The sequence below is a fragment of the Macaca mulatta genome, chromosome 4 (assembly GCF_049350105.2).
Source record: "Macaca mulatta isolate MMU2019108-1 chromosome 4, T2T-MMU8v2.0, whole genome shotgun sequence".
Taxonomy (NCBI): domain Eukaryota; kingdom Metazoa; phylum Chordata; class Mammalia; order Primates; family Cercopithecidae; genus Macaca; species Macaca mulatta.
In genome coordinates, this window is record NC_133409.1 from 75026991 (window position 1) to 75048520 (window position 21530).

General features: G+C 35.1%; 1 long non-coding RNA gene across 1 annotated transcript in view; it reads right to left on the minus strand.

Moving 5' to 3' along the window:
• LOC106998073 (uncharacterized) overlaps positions 1-21530 on the minus strand; it is a 123827-nt gene that overhangs the window by 37547 nt on the left and 64750 nt on the right. The window contains exon 2 of the long non-coding RNA XR_013417007.1: positions 14091-14195. This is a non-coding gene — a long non-coding RNA (uncharacterized LOC106998073). The remainder of the gene's footprint in view (positions 1-14090; positions 14196-21530) is intronic.

The window sequence follows — 21530 nt, forward strand, 5'->3', positions numbered from 1 at the left end:
TTTGGTTTTCTGTTCCTGCATTAGTATGCTAAGGATAATGGCCTACAGCTCCATCCATGTTCCTGAAAAGGACATGATCCCATTCTTTGTTATGGCTGCATAGTATTCCAAGGTGTATATGTACCACATTTTCTTTATGCATTCTACTATTGATGGACATTTAGGTTGATTCCATGTCTTTGCCATTGTGAATAGTGCTGCAATGAGCATATACATGTGAGTGTGTTTATGATAGAATGATTTATATTCTTCTGGGTATATACTCAGTAATGGGATTGCTGGGTTGAATGGTAGTTCTGTTTTTAGCTCTTTGAGAAATCACCACACTGCTTTCCTCAGTGGTTGAACTAATTTACACTCCCACCAACAGTGCTGAAGTATTCCTTTTTCTCCACAACCTTGCTAGTATCTGTTATTTTTTTGACTTTTTAATAAAAGCCATCCTGACTGGTGTGAGATAATATCTCATTGTGGTTTTGATTTGCATTTCTCTAATGATCAGTGACGTTGAGCTTTTTTTCATAGGCTTATTGACCACATATACATCTTCTTTTGAAAAGTGTCTGTTCATTTCCTTTGCCCACTTTTTAATGTTTTTTTCTTGTAAATTTAAGTTCTTTATAGATAAATAAGCTAAAACTTTTACTAACTGATTCGTCAGCTTTAAAGGATAACTTATTGCTATTACTTTTGTAGCAAGCAATGATCTTAGACTACTTTCCACATTTGCTTCCCATTCTTCCATTTCTTTTTATTTTATTTTATTTTATTTTATTTTTTGAAACAGAACCTTGCTCTGTCACCAGGATGGAGTGCAGTGGCATGATCATGGCTCACTGCAACCTCCACCTCCTGGATTCAAGCGATTCTCCCTCCTCGGCCTCCTGAGTAGCTGGGACTACAGGTGCATGCCACAAGGCCCAGCTAATTTTTGTATTTTTACTAGAGACAGGGTTTCACCATGTTGGCCAGGATGGTCTCAATTTCTTGACCTCGTGATCCACCCACCTTGGTCTCCCAAAGTGCTGGGATTACAGGTATGAGCCACTGTGCCCAGCTCCCATTCTTCCATTTCTGTTGGTGTATTATTCCTACATTTTCAGAGCTTCTACAATGTACATATCATTCTGTTATGTTTATTTATAACTTTCATTTAATCTGAATTTCAAAGTTGAATATATGTAATATTCATCACTAGTCTTTTTCCTACAACTTTCCCTATGTCCTCCTTGTTGGCCAAAGCTCATTCTCTAGTGAATTTACCATCAAGATACAATCAAAACAATTTGTCTGTATCCATTATAATTGTATTAGTCAATTTTCATACTGCTATAAAGAAATACCTAAGGTTGGGCAATTTACAAAGAAAAAGAGGCTTAATGGATTCACAGTTCCACATGGCTAGGGAGGCCTCACAATCATGGCAGAAGGCAAAGGAGGGGCAAAGGCACATCTTACATGGTAGCAGACAAGACAGTGTGTGTAGGGGAACTGTCCTTTATAAAACCATCACATCTCATGAGACTTAATTCACTATCATGAAATAGCACAGGAAAAACCTGCCCTCATGATTCAATTACCTCCCACCAGGTCCTTCCCATGACATGTGGGGATTATGGGAGCTACAATTCAAGATGAGGTTTGGGTGGAGACACAGCCAAACCATATCAAAAACTGAGGAGCAACTTAGCTTCATACAAGGTTTTGAGTGCATCCATTTTTTACCCTTGGGTATCTCATAGGTAGTTCCATGGCTTCTGCCATAAGGCATTGCTGTTGAGAGGCTCAATTATGACATTGGTCTGGTTTGTGCAGCTATACCTGAACACCATGCACTGGGTAATTTATAAAGAATAGAAATTATTTATCATAGTTCTGGAGGCTGGAAAGCCCAAAATCAATGCACCAGCACCTGGAGAGTGTGTTCTCACTGTACCATAACATGCCGAAAGTATCACATAGGGAAAGGGCAAAGAGAAAGACAGACAAAAGGGGACTGAACTTGTCTTTTTTAAGGAACTTACTCCCACAATAAGGAAGCCACTTCCCTAATAACAGCATTGACCCACTCATAAGGACAGAGTCTCCATGGTCTTATCACCTCTTAAAGGTATCACCACTTAATATTGTTACAATGGCAATTAAATTTCAACATGAGTTTGGGAGGGGACCAACACTCAAACCAAAGCACAACTTTTCTTACAGAAGAACTTTGTTTTTGCCTGACCGTTATAAAGATATTTGTTTCATTTTCAAAATCAAATCTTGAAAATGGTCAGTGTTCACAATTTGGGGTCAATTTTCACTTTTAATGTATACATTTAAATCTTATTTCAAGAAAAGTGTCATGAATTATAGTTTAAATGTTTGCTTTGTTCCAGTGTGTTCATTTTCTTCTTTGAGAATTGCAATTACAGAAATGTTACATTTCCTTTGCCTATCCTCTATATCATTTTTTTCTATATCCATTTTTAAAATATGTTTAAATTTTTTCTTATTATCTCAGTTCTAACCTCTGTGTTCCTAATCATTCTTCAAACCATGACTATTTTATTTTGTTCTGAATAATTTAGTCTTCATTTCTGAAATGGCCTTTTTCTCCTTTAGTCATTTATTATTTTTTTTGAGACAGTCTTGTTGTTGCCCAGGTTGGAGTGCAATCAAGATTCACTGCAGCCTCTACCTCCTCGGTTCAACCGATCCTCTCACCTCAGCCTCCTGAGTAGCTGAATCTACGGATGCGCACCACCATGCCTGGCAATTTTTTTTTTTTTTTTGTCACTTTGCGCAGACTGGTCTCAAACTCCTAGGCTCAAGTAATCTGCCTACCTCAGCCCCCAAAGTGTCAGGATTATAGATGCGAGCCACCGTGCCTAGCAGATGTGGCATTTTTAAACGTTGAAACAACTCCTGCAGGTATAGCAGGGCCTCTCTATATGTGTATATATTAGTGTGAATCAAAACTGAGGGCTCACTATCCCTGTCTGTATCAAGCTAAGAATTTAGCCTTAGGAATGGAAATAGTATTATAGGGATGCTCTGAAAAACCTGTCTGTTTCATAGGTGACCCACACAGGAAACTTAATGAAATACTGTAGAATACCGTAGTCATCAATCAAAATAGTTCATTAAATCAGATAACCAGTTCTAAAATTACATATATATGTGAAATATATATGATTTTAAAATCTTGTTTTCATTGAAAATATTCATTCACCAAACTTTTCATTAGTTAATTTTCACTTTTGGATGGGTGATCAGTGTTTAGAGTTTCATGCCATGGTGCTTGTTTGCTTTTGCATAACTCACACTTATAATGCAATGTCTATAACTTATAATTTCAGTTTCTTTAACATTGACAGAATGTAAGTATCCTTGAGGAACAATATGGGTAGTGGGGTGAGCTCACAATTTTCCTAATATCTTATAGTCATCTTATTCACATCTAAAACAACAGGAATATTTTATAACTTTGAAGCTTTACGTAACATTTAACTTTGGTTTCATAGACATAGAAACTCTTTTCACAGTTAAGTTTCATTATATAACATAGTTTAATTGAGATGTACTACTAAAATAGTAAATTTAACTACTATAAACCCAACAGACTTTTTAGATCTGTGCGGGTGGTAAACTGAGAGTAGCCTACTCTGGGTGGGGGCGGCAGAGGGGCTCAGTCAGTATGTTTTACAGAAAGAGTTAAGAGCATTGGTTAATTGGATGAGTCAGCTTTGTGCATGCCAATTAAGAGAGTGTCTACTGCTTTGTGAATTTATATAGCTCCTTCCAGGGCACACCAAGGTATTCTAGGTCTCTTCATTTGGTATTGTTGTGGAATAAGCCATTCCCTTATAAAGAGAACAGAGGCAGATCTCTTCTCCAGTTTACTGCTAAGAAACATAGATTCAGAATCCTCCTATGATATGCTCAGTGAAACAGAATTATGACACTCCCCCGCCTTACCCCTGTGTTCTTGTTGAATATTGATTGAATATTGAGCTCTTTCTCTGTCCAATCTGTGTGTGTGTGTGTGTGTGCGTGTGTGTGTGTGTGTGTGTGTGTGTGTGTCCACATCATTGCTTCTTGCTCCAGCAACTTTATTATCTTTTTAAGAGTTTGTTGTGTTCAGGACCTTCTAAAATATACTGTGGCAATTTTATTCCTTTGCTTTATTCCTCAGCATAAAGTCTACATTCAAATTGCTTTCACTGCTAATTTTCTATTTTATTTCTAGTGAGGTGGCTAAGTTGCATTGATGCATTCTCTTCAGGAGAACATTGGTTTCCATTAAGATTTATAGCTTGCCAAGGAGTTCCAGCCTTTGAAGCATCAAAAAAATATTTTGAACAATTTGAAAGTCATGTAAATTAGCAATGAAATAGTGTCCCTTAGCATTCATGGGAAGAAATAAGAGGGTAGCAAGGCCAGCAGGGTCAGATTCAAGCCATTGCATGTGCTGGCAGCAATACTTGCAGCATTGGGGGAGTTCATATGAGGAGCATACATTATTGCCTCATGAGGCAACACATATAGAGTTAAATCAGCTAACTTTTTGTTTGTTTGAGAACCAAAGGAACAGAGATCCTATGGTTCTCAAAGAACGTGATGCAAACCCCACTTCTCAAGCTACACATGGTCTCTTCCTCCCTTCTTGATTTTTACATGCTGGCCTTCTTTCTCACTTCTTTTCATATTTCTACACCTTTTAGAGGTTTTCATTTAAACAATTACAAACTGCATCTTGTAACAACCTTAGCAAAGAGGTGTTACCAAATAGTATATAATTCTTCTAAGCAGAAAAGTCTTAGAAGAAAAACAGGGTTTGATAGTAAATGAGACAAATTGTAAAATAATTGCTTAAACAGAGGCACATTGATTAAGATGTGGATGAAATACCCTAGTGGGAAGAAACAGATTAAAATCACTGCATACTATGATCACATTTTTTGTAAATGTAACAAGTTTATGAATATGTATGTATATATTTGTGTGTGTGTGTGTGTGTGTGTGTACTCACACACTGTTTTAGTGTGTGAATGCTAAGCTAAGAAAAAAATTCTGGAAGAATGTATACCAAAATATTAATTGTTATCTCCAAGTATTAGAATTTAAAAGGCCTCCTTCTTTTTCTTCCTATGTATGTTCTGTGCTTTCTTAGTTTTAAAAACAAGAATCAATTATTTTTACTAGAAATACAAAACTGTTAACATTCGTTGCCAAAAAGGAAACTCAAATGGACATATACTACAAGTATATGAAAGCACATATCTGGCTCACTGGAGAGCTAATTTTGGCTAGGTATCTCTTGTACCCCTTCCAAGGGAACTTACACATTGAAATACCAAAATACTGCTCCTCTCCTGGGCACAGATCTGAGGACACTGGAGTCAGTGTGTACGTGAACATAGATCTGTATACTGGGGAAATATATAAATATCGGAGGAAATCATTAGTCACAATGAAGTCTACAAGATGTGATAAAACCATATGTGAAAGTCAGAATCAAAAAAAAAAAAAAAAGACTGCATTCATCAAGCATAAGGACCACCAAAACAAAGTACAGTATTCCTTCATTCTACCCAGGTGTCACTCAACTAGAATGTGGCAGAGGTCATATGTATCAAGTATCAACCTGCTTCGAGCAAATGCTACTAAAACACAAAAACTGTCTTTGTCAGCACATTGCCAAAATCTAAGAGTAAGAAATTATTAATGCAGGAAAACTTCTAGGGTCTGGGTCTTCTATTGATTCATGAAAATATTTTTGCAGAAGTGGGCCTTCAAGCAAAGCTTGGGAAACAAGAAGTTCAAGAGCCCATGAAAGTGTAAATTGAAGTTAAAGTGGGAATACTGAGAAGAACCAGATTGGCGGTATGCCCCCTTTCTGAGTTGCTGGTGCAGTCCCAAGGCATGCTGTGTTATAGGGGATGAGAAGGAGAAAACAGGAAGATATATGAGAGTGATTTTATTTATTTCCAATGTAAAACACACACACACACACACACACACACACACACACACACACACACACACACCCAACTCTTTCTGGTTCATTTGAGCCCAGGTGGAAAGAATTCTTCCTACTTATTGATGTGGGATAGGTGAAGAAAAATGCTGCAGGAGAGATGAGAATAGAAAAAGAGAAAGGCAATCTGATATAATTCTGATTTACAGGTTGGAATGCCAACTAGAAAGCACATACTGATGAAGATGGGGTGGAACAAATATTCACTGAGTCACTACCATGTGCCATACAATGTGCAAAAGATCTAACAGTTTTCATCGCTCAAGAAATTTACTTTAAGTTCAAAGAGAAGTTAACCAAAGAAGGCATTTCTGTAAATATCTCCTTTCTTAATTTTTGAAATGTCTATTTCAAAATTCACCCATTCATGAAATATTTTAAAGGGTTCTACACAGGCTAGGTCCTGTGCCTAAAAATTTAAAACACATAAATAATCAAGCCTGATCTCTGTCCTTGAGGATGTAATAATCTGGTTCAAATTTAAATATATTAATCAAACAAATAAAATATAAACCTTTAGGTTTCGTAATATGACACGATCAATCTGACTCCATTCCTCAACTACAAACGTGTTGAAATAATGGATAAATAAATATTTAAAGACAAAAATGGAACTTAAAAGAAATAAGGGAAATTCTCTAGGTACTTACGATTAGAGAATTCATAATTCTTTTCAGATATACAAAGAAAACTTATTATTAATCAAATATTTGTCTTAAAAGTCATGCCAAGGGAACCGTTTTTTTTTCTTTAGTATTTCAGTAAGTAAATACTGAACTCTAAAGTCTGCAGAGGATTAGAAATGGGTTCTCAATACAGGTGGTACATATTCATCTAAATGCTTCTTTATCTCCTATATAAACATCTTTGTTTTCTAGTAAAAAATATTCATATTCACCTTTCAAATTCAGAAGATATAAAAAATGCAAAGAAAAAGAGAAATCTTTTAAAATTCTAGCACTTGGAATAACTGCTATTAACATCTTGTTATATAAACTTTCAGATTGCTTTCTGTGCATTTACTCACACAATATGAGTATATACATATTTTACATACTTTCATCTTTATAAACACTTAATATACAGATAATCTTCTCTGACCATTGTTAATTATAATTAGAAATAAACACCATAAATTTATAACTTTAAAATCATCAAATTATTTGTTTATCAAAAAGTTATAATGCAGAATTTATAGAATATCTAAAATAGAACAACAAAAATGACAAGACTTTTTTATATCAAAACTTGTAGCATGCTGCTAAAGTTGTACATGGAGGGAAATGTTAGCTTTATATATCAATAAAGGAAACATTATAGAAAAGTAATAAGCTCAGCATTCAAATTAAGTTAGAAAACTAACAATTAAGTAAACCCAAAATAGGCCTAAAAGGAGGAAAGAAAAAAATTAATAAAATAGAAACAATTTATCTGGAGAATCAGCAAAAAGAAAATTTGTTTGAAAATTAACAAGCCATTGGTAAGACTGATCAAGAATCAAAAATATTTGTCACACATAAACATAATTAGAAATAAGAAAAATAAATGTATCTTATAGAGAAGGCATTTAAAATGTAAAGATTTACCAGATATTTAAGAAAAATTTATGCTGTATATAATGCAATACTTTTGGGAGAATACAAAGGTAAGGCTCTTTAACTTATTTCACATAGAACAATTTTGATTAAAAAAATACACAAACATAGTAAAAAGAAGGGAATATCATAGACCAAGATTGTCCAAGAATAGAAAAACAAAAATACAAACTAAAATACTAGAAAATCCTTACTTACTACCCATTAAAACGGCTACTAAAAAAAAAAAAAAAAAGGAAATAGGCCAAGCATGGTAGCTCATGCCTGTAATCCCAGCACTTTGGGAGGCCGAGTTGAGCAGATCACTTGAGATCAGGAGTTCGAGACCAGTCTGGCCAAGAGGGTGAAATCCTGTCTCTACTAAAAATACAAAAATTAGCCAGATGTGGTGGTACATGCCTGTAATCCCATCTACTTTGGAGACTGAGGCATGAGAAACACTTGAACCCAGGAGGCGGAGGTTGTAGTAAGCCGAGATCATGCCACTGCACTCTACCCTGGGTGACAGGGCAAGACTCTGTCTCAAAAAAAAAAAAAAAGAAAAAAGAGAAAAAAGAAAACAAGCATTGGCAAGGATGTGGAGAAACTGGAGTCCTAGTGCACTGTTGATGGGAATGTAAAACGATGTAGCTACTATGAAAAACAATATGGTGCTTCCTCAAAACATTAAACACAGAATTAACATATGATCCAACAATTCCACTTTTGGATATGAAGCGGCATTATTCACAATAGCCAAGAGGTAAAAAACAAACAAACAACAAAAAATAAATAAACAGCATAAATGTCCACTGATGGATAAAGGGATAAACAAAATATGGTATATACATAAAATGGAATAACATTTAGCCTCAAAAAGGAAGGAAATGCTACTACAGATATGAATATGAAGCACATTATGCTAAGTGAAAAAGCCAGCCAGTCACAAAAAGACAAATACTGTGTGATTCTGCTTATATTAGGTATACAGAGCTGTCAGATTCATAGAAACAAACGTAGAATGATGGCTGAAAGGGACTGAGGGGAAGGAAGTATAGGGAGTTGTTTAATGGGTATAGTTTTAGTTTTGCAAGATGAAAAGAGTTCTGGAAATTGGTTGCACAACAGTGTGAATATAGTTAATACTATTGAACTTTATACTTAAAAATGGTTCAAGTAGGTACATTTTATGTTTCTCCTTCTCAACCTCCCGAGTAGCTGGGATTACAGGCACCCACCACCACGCCCAGTTAATTTTTGTATTTTTAGTAGAGACAGGGTTTCACCATGTTGGCCAGGGTGGTCTCGAACTCCTGACCTCAGGTGATCTGCCCATCTTGGCCTCCTATAGTGCTGGGATTGCAGGCGTGAGCCACCACACCTGGCCAAAATTAGACCAAATTCAGCACTGGCACCAGAAAGAAATGTATATGATCAGAAATCAAGAGCAACAGAAACGAAAGACATCTGAATAAATGTAAATAACTTTTTTTTCTCCTCTTAAGTTCTTTGTAAAGAACTTCATATAGAATAGAACAATTTTGATAAAAACATATTTGATTGTTGAAAAGCAAAAAGTACAACATTGTTGGAGTTTGTCAATGAATGCAGATGTAATATATATGACACTTTAACATGAAGATCAATGGGGGACAGTAAAGGGACTGATATAGTTGTAAGAATACTAAAAGGGACTGATATAGTTGTAAGAATACTAGATTTTACTAGAAATGGTAAAATATTAAAAACACATATCAAGAAAACTTCAAAATAATCATTCATTTTGAAAATTAGACTTGAACAAATAGAAAAGTTAGATATGTATTGTAATCCCTAGAGCAAATACCAGAAAATATGAAGCTTAAAATTGAATAAATTAATATGGAATATTACAATAATTCAAATAATCCATAAGAAAAAAGGAAAAGGAAAAACAAGTGAGCCAGAGAACAAACAGAAAATTCCAACTGTATCACTAGCAAGAATGTTACTAAATGAAAATTATAAATGGTCTTAACACATTAAATGAAAGATGGAAATTGCCATATTCTGTTTTTAAAAGACCCAGCTAAATGCTGTCAATAAGAAATGTATTTAAAATATAAAGACATAGATGGATTCAAAATTTTAAGATGGAAAAAGTCATTATGCAAACAGAAATGAAAAGAAAACTGAGTGGCTCTATTAATATTAGCCAAAGTAAACTTCAAGCAATGAATATTACCAGAGATAAGCAGATACATTAAATAATGACAAAAGGGTCACCTTAACAAGAATGCACAACAAGCCTGAATATTCATTTAACAACTTAAATTGAAACATATGAAGAAAAGTCTGATAGAAATGAAAGAGGAAACAGAAAAAGCCACATTTATAATTGGAGGCTTCAATACTTCCTTCGTAGTTGTTGACACAACAAGCAGACAGAAAATAAATAAGGATATAGAAGACATGAACAAAATTATTAACCAATTTGACCTAATTGATATTCCATTCTACAACAGCAGAATACACATTCTTTCTGATTGCATGTGGGACATTCACTACGATGGATCATGTTCGGGGCTATAAGACAAACCTTAACCAATTTAAAAACAGTAAAAGCCATATAAAATGTGTTCTCTGACATAACTGAATTGAACTTGAAATCAATGACAGAAAGATTGCTATAAAATTCTCAAATATTTGGAAATTAAATAGAATACTTCTATATAATCCATGAGTCACTGCAGAAATTACAAGATAAATTAGAAAATATTTTGCACTGAATGAAAATGAAAATGCAACGTATCAAAATGTATGAGATCCAGGTAAAGCAGTGTTTAAGTAGATATTTACAGCATTGAATGATTAGGGGGAAAAGCCCTCAGATTAATGATTGAATGTCTGCTTTAAGAAACTAGAAAAAGAACAGCAAATTAAACCCAAAGCAAGCACAAGGAAGAAAATAAGATCAGAGCATAAATCAATGAAATAAAATCTAGAAAGAGCAATAGAGAACATCAATGAAACCAAAAGTTGGTGATAACACATAAATATTTCTATTTCCAGCTATAATGGACAAGCTTATACCATACTAGCCATCCCACAAAAAGCAAAAATAAATAAATAGAATGCAAATCAAATATTTAAAATATATATGAAGTAAAAAAAAAAAAATCAGTTTCAGCTTCTCTGCCTTTTGTCCAGGAAATTACACTGATATCATCCCAATATTCTATGATGCCTTCCCACTTTTTATACTTTTTTATACTTTTCTTCACTAATAGAACTGCCATATATTTAGGTCAGAAAAGAACAATCCCTGATGATTTCACAGAAACCCAGGAAAGAACAAGAAACAACAGAAAGGCTAAATATATGGATAAATGTAAGTGAATACTGGTTACACAAAATAATAATAATAGTAATAATTTTAAATACATATACATTTTAAGATACAATACAATACAAATAGGAGGCAGAGGGAAGGTGGTAGAATTCAAGCATTCTAAAGTCCCTCCCTGCACTATATAGGAAACAGTAAAAAATATTAGTTTATATTAGATTCTAATAATAAGGACACATACCATAATTTCTAGGATAACCACTAAAGAAATGGTAATAAGAAATGGGAAAAACACAGTAACAAATAAATATTTGATTAACCAAAAAAATAGAAAAAATTAACAAATTTGTTATATAAAAATGTAGTAATATGGTACATGTAAAACCAAGTATATCAATAATTACATTAAATATAAATTGAATAGAAACTCCAATTAAAAGGCAAAGACCATCAGGCTGAATTTTAAAAATTAACATACTGTTTACAAGAGACCACTTTAAATAAGACACAAAGTTAAGTAAGGTTGAAAAAGAAGATATATTGTGCAATACTAACTGAAAGAAATTAGCTCCATTAATAGCAGGGAAAATCGACTTTAAGGCAAAAGTATTACAACAGAAAAAAGGAACAGTTCATAATGTTAATAGGGTCAACTTACAAGAAGGTGCAATAATACTAAATTTGAATGTATCTAAAAATATAGCTTTAAAATGTGTGAAGAAAGAGGCTCTGAAGAAAAGGAAAATGAACTGCCAATCATCATAAGAAATTATAATACATCCTTAGCCTATTTTAGTTCACCTAGAGTTGGACAGTTTTTGGTACAACTGACAGCATCCCATATCAGGTGCCTACACACCTTGCTTTTCTGCCTGGGATCGTTCTCTAGAAACTTGAGAAAACTCATCTTCATCTATATAAACAATCTAGAAATACAGAGGGATTCATGCCTCTGGGCACAACCCTGAATGGAAGATGGGAGTTAGCAGGCAATTTTTTTCTTCTTTTTTTTTTTTTTTTTTTTTTTTTGCCATTCTGTCCAACAGTGAGAAAATTCTGAGGCATGTGCTACACATTATTTTTAGACTGTCTCAAATGGCATTAAGCCCTAGTTTTCAAGAGTGGTGACCACCTCAATAATATATCCTTTATTGACAACTCTCTCCTTTCTTGGCTCACTTTCTCTACTCCCTTCTTGTGATATCCAGGGTTGCCACTCAAATAAACCACCTGAGCCCAAGTATTTTTTCCTCAGTGTGTGATTTTAAGAGGACCCAAGCTAACACAATAACTTACTTAGTAGCAAGCAGTAAAAATAATAGTAAAAATATATAATTTGAATATAATTAACAAATGTTGATATAACTGAAATATGTAGAATACTGTATCCAGAAACTGCAAAATACAAACAACGTTTTTGAAAAATGCATTTTTACATTTCCAAACAATAGGGTATTTTTCTCCATCTTATTGATTTCTAGGTTACTTTCATTCTGATTAGAGAATGTATGCTTAAGCATTAAAATGACCATATTGCCCAAAGCAACCTACAGATTCAACACTATCCCTATCAAACTACCAATGTTATTTTTCACAGAACTAGAAAAAAAAAACTATTCTAAAATTCATATGGAACCAAAAAAAAGAGCCCAAATAGCCAAAGCAATCCTATACAAAAAGAACAAAGCCAGAAGCATCACATTACCTGACTTCAAACTATACTATAAGGCTACAGTAACCAAAACAGTGTGATACCAGTACAAAAACAAACACACAGACCAATGGAATAGAATAGAAAACCCAGAAATAAAGCCATACACCTACCACCATCTTATCTTCTACAAAGTAAAAAAATAATAATAATAAGCAAGAGGGAGAGGAATCTCTATTCAATAAATGGTGCTGGGATAGCTGGCTATTCATATGCAGAAGAACGAAACTGGACCCATACCTTTCACCATATACAAAAATTAACTCAAGATGGATTAAAGATTTAGGTGTGGATTTCAAACTATAAGAATACTAAGAGAAAACCTAGGAAATACCATTCTGGACATCAACCTTGGGAAACAATTTATGACTAAGTCCTCAAAAGCAATGGCAACAAAAACAAAAATTTACAAGTGGGACCTAATTAAACCAAAGAGCTTCTTTTAGCAAAATAAACTATCAACAGAGAAAACAAATAGGAGAAAATATTTGTAAGCTATGCATCTGACAAAAGTGTAATATCCAGAACCTATAAGGAACTTAAACAATTCAACAAGAAAAACACAAATAACTGCATTTTTAAAATGGGCGAAAGACCTGAATAGACACTTCTCAGAAGAGACATACAAGTGGCCAACAAACATATGAAAAAGTGCTACCCATCACTAATCATCAGAGAAATACAAATCAAACCATAATGAGATACTGTCTCACATCAGTCTGAATGATTATCATTAAAAGGTCAAAATACAACAGATGCTGCCAAGGCTCTGGAGAAAAGGGAAAGCTCATACACTGCTGGAAGAAATGTAAATTAGTTAAGTTACTTTGGAAAGCAGTTTGGAGATTTCTCAAATAACTGAAAACATAACTACCATTTGATCCAGCAATCCTGTTACTGGGTATATATCCAAAAGAAAACAGAGTATTCTACCAAAAAGACACATGCACTTGCATGTTTGCAGCACTATGCATAACAGCAAAGACATGGAATCAAGTCATGTATCCATCAATGGTGTATTTGATAAAGAAAATATGGTACATATGCACCATGGAATACTATGCAACCATAAAAAAGAATGAAATCATGTCCTTTGCAACAACATGGATGCAACTGGAGGCCATTATCTTAAGTGAATTAATAAAAGGAACAGAAAACCCAATACCACATGTACTCACTTATAAGAGGGAGCTAAACATTGGGCTCTCTTGGGCATTAAAATGGCAGTAATAAAAAATGAATACTACTGAGGGCGGAGGGAGGAGAACAAAGATTGAAAAACTAACTATTGGGTACTATGCTCAGTATCTGGGTGATGAGATCATTCATACCTCAAACCTCAGCAATACACAATATACCCAAGTAACAAACCTGCACATGCACTCCCTGAATCTAAAATAAGAGCTGAAAATAATTAAAGTAAAAAATAAAATGAAATATTCTGTGACTTACTTTATAGCCCAGCATATGATCAATTTTGGTAAATGTTCCATGAGATACAACTTTAACAAGTTGCATTTTGATGAGTAAATGTAGTGTGGCATTCTGGATGGAATTCTGGAATAGAAAAAAAAAATTGGGTAAAAACTAAGGAAATTTGAATAAAGTATGCACTTTACTAATAATGTATCAATATTGGTTCATTATTTATACCAATGTAACATAATCATATAAGATGTTAATAATAGAGAAAGCTGGGTATGAACATATGGAAACTTTGTAACATCTTCACTATTTTTTCTCACAATTTTAGCAAATCTAAAAGTGTCCTTGGCCAGTCGCAGTGGCTTATGCCTGTAACCCCAGCACTTTGGGAGGCCGAGGTGGGCAGAACATTTGAGCTCAGGAGTTCGAGACCAGCCTGGCCAACATGGTGAAATCCCACCTCTACTAAAAATACAAAAATTAACTGGGTGTGATAGCACACACTTGTAGTCCCAGCTACTCCAGAGGCTGAGGCACGATAATCACTTGAACTCAGAAGGCGGAGGTTGTAGTGAGCCAAGATCGCACAACTGCAATCCAGCCTGACAGAGCTAGACTCCGTCTCAATCAATCAATTAATAGTGTTTAAAAAATAGTTTATTTTGAGACACAATTTGTACTATTTTATTAAGACATAATATTTTACATAGAGTAAATGTGGTATTTTGTTATTAATACATGCACAGAATGTGTAATGACCAAGTCAGGACATTTGGGATATCCATTATCTTGAGTATTTACCATTTTTATGTGTTGGGAACATTTCAAGTCCTCTCTTCTCCTACTTTGAAACATAGAATATATTGTTGTTAACGACAGTCATTCTACTCTGCTACTGAATATTAAAACTTACATCTTATATCTAATTGTGGGTTTGTGCCCATTAACCAACTTTTCTTCATCTCCCCTCCTACCCAAACATCCTTCTCAGCCTCTAGTATCTATCATTCTATTCTCTAGCTCCATGAGATAAACTTTTAAATTTTCCACATACGAATGAGAACATGCAATATTTGTCTTTCTGTGACTGATTTATTTTACTTAACACAAGGACCTACAGTTCTACACGTGTTGCTACAAATGGCATAATTTTATTCTTTTATATGGCCAAATAGTATTCCATTGTGTGTATATACCACATTTTCTTTATCCATTCATTCATTGGTGGACACAGTTTGATTCCATATCTTTTGTTTTGTGACTAGTGCCACAATAAACATGCAAATGCAGGTATCCTGTTGATATATTGATTGCTTTCCCTTGGGATAAATATCCAGTTGTGGGATTACTGAATCATATGGTAGTTCTATTTTTAGATTCTTGAGAAATCTCCATACTGTTTCCATAGTGGCTGCACAAATTTGCATTCCCACCATTAGTATAAAAGACTTCTCTTTTTTCCACATTCTCATCACTTATGTTTTGTCTTTTAAATATTAGCCATTCTGACTGGGGTGAGATGATATATCATTGTGGTTTTGATACAGTTCCCTAATGGTTAGTGATGTTGAGCATTCTTTCATATACCTATTGGCCATTTGTATGTCTTCTTTTGAGAAATGTATGTTTATGTCCTTTGTTCATTTTTGTAATAGGATTGTCTTTTTTACTCTTGAGTTGTTTGAGTTCCTTGTATATTCTGGATATTAGGCCTTTGTCAGATTAATAGTTTGCAATTATTTTATCCCATTTAATAGGTTGCCTCTTTGTAGACTGTTTTTGTTTGTTTTGCTTTCAAGAAGCCTTACAGTTTTAGCTTAATATAGCCCCATTTGTCTATTTTTGTTTTTGTTGCGTGTGCTTTTGAGGTATTAACCATACAATGTTTGCCTAGATCGATGTCCTGAAGTACTTCCCCTATGTTTTCCTCTAGTAGATGTACAGTTTTGGGGTCTTATATGTAAGTCTTGAATTTATCTTGAGTTTATTTTTGTATATGATGAGAGACATAGGTCCAGTTTCATTCTTCTGGTTATGAATAACGAATTTTCCTGACCCCATTTATTCAAGAGGGTTTCCTTTCCCCAATATATGCATGTGACAACTTTGTTGAAAATCAGGCTATTGGTATGTGGCTTTATTTCTGGGTTCTCTATTCTGTTCCATTAGTTTACGTGTCTATTTTTATACCTATATCATGGTGTTATGGTGACCATAGCCTTGCGATATATTTTGAAGTCAGGTAGTGTGGTACCTCTAGCTTTGTTCTTTTTGCTCAGGATTGTTTGTCTATTTGGCTTCTTTTATGGGGTCCATGCAAATTTTAAGAATTTTTTTCTAATTATGTGAAAAATGATGTTAGTATTTTGCTAGACATTATCTTGAATCTGTATACTGTTTGGCGCAGTATGGTCATTTTAATGATATAAATTATTCAAATCCATGAAAATGAGATGTATTCCCATTTGTTTGTATCTACTTCAGTTCCTTTTATCAGTGTTTTGTGGTTTATCTTGTAGAGGTCTTCCATCTACCTGGTTGAATTTATTCCTAGGTATTTATTTTAGCTATTATAAATGGGATTACCTTCTTGATTTCTTTCTTAGTTAGCTCATTATTGATATATAGAAATGCTGTTGTTTTTTTGCATTGATTCTGTATTGGAGTTAATCTCTCCCTTTAGATCTAATAATACTTGCTTTATATATCTGGGTGCCCTAATGTTGGGCTCATGTGTGTTTAGAATTGCTATGTCCTCTTGCTGAATTGGTCTCTGCATTACACAATGACCTTCTTTATTTCTTTTTATGTTTTTGAATTAAAGTCTGATTTATCTGATATAAGTATAGCTATTTCTGCTCTTTTTTGGTTTTCAATTGCATGAAATATCTTTTTCCATCTACTTACTTAAAGTATATATATGTCTTTACAGGTGAGATTAATTTCTTACAAGTAGCATGTACTTGGATTGTTTCATCATCCATTCAGCCAGTCTGTATCTTTTAAGTGGAATGTTTAACCTATTTACATTCAAGGTTATTATTGCTATGTGAGGGCTTATTTCTGATATTTATTAATTTATTTCTGCTTGTTTTGTATATCTTACTCTTATGGTTTATCATTGCGGTTTGGTGGTCTTCTGTAGTGGTAACATTTGAATCTTTTCTTTGTGTGTTTGCTTTACCAGTAGGTTTCATATTTTTGTCTATTTTCATAATAACAGATACCTTTTTTTTTACTTCTAGTTGTAGGACTCCCTTAAGTATTTATTGTAGACCTAGTCCAGTGCTGATTAATTCCCTCAGCTTTTGCTTGTCTGGGAAAGACTTTATTTCTCCTTAATTTACTTCTCCTTTGCTGGGTATAGTATTCTTGGTTAGCAATTTTGTTTTGTTTTGTTTTTGTTTTTCCTTTTAGCACTTTGAATATATCTACCCATTTTCTCCTGGCCTATAAAGTTTCTGCAGAGAAATCTGCTATTAGTTTGATGGATGGTCCTTTATAAGCAATTAGACACTTTTCTCACACTGTTTTTAGAATTCTCTCTTTGTCTTTGAATTTTGATAGTTTGACTATAATATGCCACAGAGAAGAACTTTTGAATTATATCTCTCTGAGGATCTCCAAGCTTCCTATATCTCAATGTCTGAATCTCTTGTTAGATCTGCGAAGTTTTCAACTGTTATTTCATTCAATAGGTTTCTTTAACCATTTCATTTTTCCTTTGCCTTCTGAAACACAGAAGTTTAACTATATGTCTGCTTATGGTGTTTCATATGTTACATAGCTTTTGTTCACTTGTAAAATTCTTGTTTCTTTATTTTCCTCTAACTAGATGATTTCAAAAGACCTCTCATCAAGTTCTGAAATGCTTTCTTCTGCTTGATCTGGTCTACTATTGAAGTTTTTTGAGTTCATTTTGTATTTCGTTCAATGAATTTTTCAGTTCCAGAATTTCTGTTTCAGTTTTATAATACCTATCTTCTTTGGCAAATTTCTCATTCATATCCTAAATGTTTTTCTAATTGCTTTGTATTGCTTTCCTGTATTATCTTGAATTTCACTGAGCTTTTAAAAATAAATATTTTATTTTTTTCCATGATTTTGTAAATTGATTTTTGATTGGAGTCTATTCCTGAATAATTATTGTGTTCCTTTGGGGATGTCATATTTCCTTGCTTTTTCATGTTTCTTGTGTCCTTACACTGATATCTAAGAAGCAGGTCTAACAATCACTTCTTTCAATTTTTTTAATTTACTTCCATAGGGGAGGACTTTTCCCTGAAGATATAATGTTGATAGTGTAGGGCACTTTGGCTTTGATTCTGGGTGTGTGCAGTAGTGTGATCGCCACATGATTTCCTCAGCTATAAAGAGGGTCAATGGTGTCTGTCGTTTCCTCAGTGGTTTATGGCACAGCTGTTAGTGAAGGCTGTAGTGAAGTTTACTTGGGACCAGGATGCCAGGTGAGCCAGTCTTTGGGCCCCATAGTGGCAGTGATGGTAGGCCATGCATGTTTCTTTGGGCCCCAGGGTGGTATATTACGCTGGCATTGGTGTTAGCATGTCAAGGCAGGCCAAGTCTAGAGCCTCAAAGTGGGTTGCTCAGGTGCTTGGAATGGGAGCAGTGGGCTGGGTGGTTGGGTGGGTCCTCAGGCCCCTGTGCAACAGGCATGGTGTGGGTGATGGCAATAACAGTGGAGAGACAACCTCTGGGTCCCCAGTTCTCCATTTTGGTGTTGGCAGTGGTTGCAATGGGCTGGATGGGCCATTCCCCAGGCCTGCAGGTGGTGTGTGGGGGTGGGTGTCAGCTGTGGTAGTAGCAGCAGGTTGGGCGGGCTTGACCTTAGGAACTCAAGAGGAATGCTCAGGTGCCAATGGTAGCAAACTGGGCTGAACAACCTCAGGCCCCAGATGACAGGCTTGTGTACTGGTGGGAGTAAAGCTGGGCTGGGCGAACCTGTCCTTAGACAACCTGATTGTGCACTCAGGCACTGGCTGTGGTAGGCAGGTGTGGGGTGATTTCTAAACCACTGGAAGAATTCTCAGGTAGGGGCAGCAGAGTCTATACTGGAGCGCTGTTTCTGGGGAGGGAGGGGTTGCTTTCAGTGGAAGCAGCCATAAGCAGACAGCTAAATGCATCTGTTCCACTTGCACCTTAACCTTAAGAAACAGCCCACAACGACAGCAACTTTAGGCAGCTGAGTTTGTCCTTGGGGTGTGTTAAAATTTGCAAGTGGCCCGCTGCTGGAAGGGTGGGGTCACCCATGTTTTGGTCCCAGTGACGGCAGCAGCTCTCAGAGACTGTGGCTCAGGCAGGGTAGGCTTTCTGCATGACTGTCCCTCTGCTGGGTGGGGCAGGGTCACTGCCAGTGGCTCATGCTTTGGCCCTGGTGGCAACTGCAGGTAGGAAATGTCTATAAGGTTTTGGGGACGTGGTGATGGACAGCTTCTTGAGCTCCAGGGCAGGATGCCATCTGGTGGTGTTTGGGCTTTCAAAATGGTACGCTGCTGAGGCTGCTTAAGGCTTGTGAGTGTATGGGGCCATGCTGCCAGTCTCCAAGCAGTTCCTTTTGTTAGTCTTGGGGCCTATGAAGATCAAGGGGCTCTCCTGTGACTGAGACCGCAAGAGTCCATGGTGGAAATGTGGATTACTGTGGGTTTCTCACTTACCCTTTCCCTGTACTGGGGAGTCTCTCAAGGTTCGCTGCTGATTTCAGCCAAGCGGACTGCCTCTCTTTCCTCTCCTGCCTTTTTGTAGGTGCTTCCTGTCACTTCTCTATTGAATTCCAGTGCTCTTTCTTAGATTATCTATTTGAAGTGTGGTTATATGCTCACTGTTTTGGTGCTTCTTTGTGGAAGAGGTGGGTGGGTACCAGATGCATCTATTCTGCCAACTTGAAGCCCCTCTCGATCACAAATTTAAATGTAAAACTGTACATTTTTGTGAAGAAAACAAGATAAATACTTGGAACAAAAATCTTAAGACTTCATAGACATGACACCAAAGGCATGATCCATATTTTTAAAAATTCAATAAATTGGAATCTATCAGAACTAAAAACTTTTGTTTTGTGAAAGATCCCTTTAAGAGGATGAAAAGACAAGCACAGATGAGAAGAATAATATATTTGCAATTCACATGTATGATGAAAGACTCGTATCTAGAATGCATAAAATCTCTCAAAACTCAATAATCATTTTATAGTTTCAGATCTTACATTTAAGTCTTTAATTTATTTTTGAGTTAATTTTTGTATACAGTATGAGGCAAGGATCTAATTTCATTATTTTGCATGTGGATATCCAGTTTTTCCATCAATATTTTTTAAGAGACTCTCCTTTTGGATATAACACCAAAAGCACAGACAACAAAAGCAAAAATAGACAAATCGAATTACATCAAACTAAAGATTATCTGCACAGCAAAGGAAACAACCAACAAAACGGAAAGGCAAGCTTTGGAATGGAAAAAGAATATTTGCAAATCATAGATCTTATAAGAGGTTTATATACCAAATAAAGAAGGAACTCATACAACTCAATAACAAAAATACCAATAATCCAATTTATAAAATGGGCAAAGCACTTGAGTAGATTTTTCCAAAGAAGACATACAAATGGCCAACAGGTATGTAAAAAGGTGCTCGACATTGTGAATCATCAGAGAAATGCAAATTAAAATCACAATGAGATATCACCTCACACCCGTTAGAAAGGCTATCCAAAAAAATCACTGATAAAGAGCGGTAAGGGTATGGAGAAAAGGGAACCCTTGTATGCTATTGGTGGAAATGTAATTTGGTACAGCCAATTCTAGAAAACAGTATGGAAGTTCCTCAAAAAATTAAAATCGGAACTATCATATGATCTAGCAATCCTTCCTCTACATATATACGAAGGAAATAAAATCAGTATCTTGAAGAGATCTCTGCACCCCATTATAGCATTATTCACAATAGCCAAGATGTGGAAACAACCTAATTGTTTATAGACGGATGAATAGATAATTATGGTACATACATAAAATAGAATATTATTTAGCCCTAAAAAGATGGAAATCCTGCCACATCATGGATGAACCTAGATAATGCTATGCTAAGTGAAATAAGCCAGACACAGACATGCTATATGATCTTATTTATATGTGGAATCTTTAAAGTAGAACTAACAGAAGCAGAAAGAAGAATGGCAATTGCCTGGTACCAGGAAATGGAGGAAGTAGAGCAATGTTGGTCAAAAGGTACAAACTTTTAGTTACAAGGTGAACAAGTTCTGAGGATCTAACATCAGCATGGGTGTTGACAGATGTGTTGATTAATTTGATTGTGGTAATCATTACAATATATGTACATCAAAGGATCACATTATACATCTTGAATATGTTCAAATCTTTATTTGACAAATATGTTAAAATAAGAACAAAACTCAATAGTTATAAAAAAAAAACCCACAATCTAATAAGAGG